Below are 2530 nucleotides of genomic sequence, written 5' to 3' on the forward strand. Positions count from 1 at the left end.
CAATATTAGGAACTGTATTAAAGGGTCACAGCATTAAGGAGGCTAAGAACCACTGCTCTAGATAGAATGTAATCATAGCTTGTCTGTGGGAAATCTTGGTTGTTGGATCTACTTGACATCAGCGTATTTGAAAAAGTAGTTTTATCTGCTTTTGCAGTGGGAACAAAGGCTCTACAAATTATTTTATTCAAGGTGAATATTATTTCTGATAACTTTCTGGTTTCTTAGTTCTATGGATTTGACATTCAAAAAAACTCCTCATATAGATGAGAAACACAAAGCAACTTATTTACAGATGTGATAATTTTAATAAGAAACGTTCCCATTAGCTTGTGTATTTGAACACTTGGTTCCCCAGCGGCTGTAGAACTATATATTTTCCAGGATGTAAAGCCTTGCTGCATGTGGTACACTACTGGAGGGAAGACCATGAAATCTTACAGCTTTGCCTCACTTCCAGTTTGCTGTATCTGCTTCCTATGTGAGCAACAGAGGAATAATCTCAGCTACCTGCTTCTGCTCTCATGCCTTCTCTGCCATTATGGATATCTAACCCTCTGAAACCATATGCTAAAGTAAATTCTACCTTAAGTTGACTTTAGTCATGATATTTTTTTACAGCAACAGAAACAGTGACTAATCTAATATGTGTGATACACACACACACACACACACACACACACACACACACATATACACATATAATGTATATCATGCTGGAAATAATAAAAAAAGAAATCATCAATGTGATTTAGCCAGCAATATATGATTTGATCATACAGTAGAAAGATAGTTTTATGACTAGAGTGGTCATTAATCCATATGTTCACATTCTTGTCTGAATAACAAGCCACCCCAAATTTAGCATATAAAAAATAGTCAACTCTAAGGATGGGATATCAAAGTCAGGAATTCACAGCACATGTGATTTTTTTCCTAGCCTTTCTGTGACCTCAGTTGAAAAACCTGACTGTGTCTAAGGGTTGGAACCACTGAAGGGGCATTCAATTAACTAAAATCCCTGCAAGCAATATTAAGAGGACTGACATTTGGAGGTCCATGATGGCTCTGGGAGGCTGCCTGGCACTCAGGCTCCACACTTGATGACTCAGGCTCTGAGGAGAGCTTTTTGTAAACAAGGTAGATGTCACATCACTTTCTATGACCAACACACAGAATTCATGTTGAGTCATTTCTGCCATACTCTATTGATTAGCAGTTGAGTCATAAGTCTTTCAGATTCGAGTGGCTAATTAAGCTGCATCTCCTGTCGTGGGAAGTGAAACCTTGCATAACATCATGAGGCCTGAAAGATAGTGCTATGGACAATCTATTGGATGGAACACAGGGCCCCCAATGGAGGATCTACAGAAAGTACCCAAGGAGCTAAAGGGGTCTGCAACCCTATAGGTGGAACAACAATATGAACTAACCAGTAACCCCAGAGTTTGTGTCTCTAGCTGCATATGTAGCAGAAGATGGCCTATTCAGCCATCATTGGGAAGAAAGACCCCTTGGTCTTGCAAACTTTATATGCCTCAGTACAGGGGAACACCAGGGGCAAGAAGTGGGAGTGGGTGGGTAGGGGAGTGGGTGGGGGAGGGCATGGGGGACTTTTGGGATAGCATTTGAAATGTAAATGAAGAAAATACCTAAAAAGTATTTTATATAACTATATAAAAAAGAAAATGTAGTTCTGTACTGTGGCTTTCAGGTAGCTGGTTGTGTGTCGCTCAGTTTCACTCTACCACAACTGGGAACATTGACATTGTTACTAGGTAACAAATAGCTTGAAGCCATATGGTTATCATGTAGAAGAATGCAAATTGATCCATTCTTATCTCCTTGTAAAAAGCTCAAGTCTAAGTGGATCAAAGAACTCCATGTAAATCAGAGACACTGAAACTTATAGAGGAGAAAGTGGGGGAAAGCCTCGAAGATAATGGGACCTCATAAAACTGCAAAGCTTCTGTAAGGCAAAAGACACTATCAATAAGATAAAAAGGCCATCAACAGATTGGGAAAGGATCATTACCAATCCTAAATCAAATAGGGGACTAATATCCAATATATACAAAGAACTCAAGAAGCTGGACTCCAGAAAATCAAATAACCCTATTAAAAATGTGGTACAGAGCTACACAAAGAATTCTCAACTGAGGAATACACAATGGCTGAGAAGCACCTGAAAAAATGATCAACATTCTTAATTATCAGGGAAATGCAAATCAAAACAACCCTGAGATTTCACCTCACACCAGTCAGAATGGCTAAGATCAAAAATTCAGGTGACAGCAGATGCTGGCAAGGATGTGGAGAAAGAGGAACACTCCTCCATTGCTGGTGGGATTGCAAGCTTGTACAACCACTCTGGAAGTCAGTCTGGAGGTTCCTCAGAAAATTGGACATAATACTACAGGAAGATCCAGCAATACCTCTCCTGGGCATATAGCCAGAAGAAGTTCCAACTGGTAATAAGAACACCTGCTCCACTATGTTCATAGCATCCTTATTCATAATAGCCAGAAGC

The sequence above is a fragment of the Mus musculus genome, chromosome X (genome assembly GCF_000001635.26).
Source record: "Mus musculus strain C57BL/6J chromosome X, GRCm38.p6 C57BL/6J".
Taxonomy (NCBI): domain Eukaryota; kingdom Metazoa; phylum Chordata; class Mammalia; order Rodentia; family Muridae; genus Mus; species Mus musculus.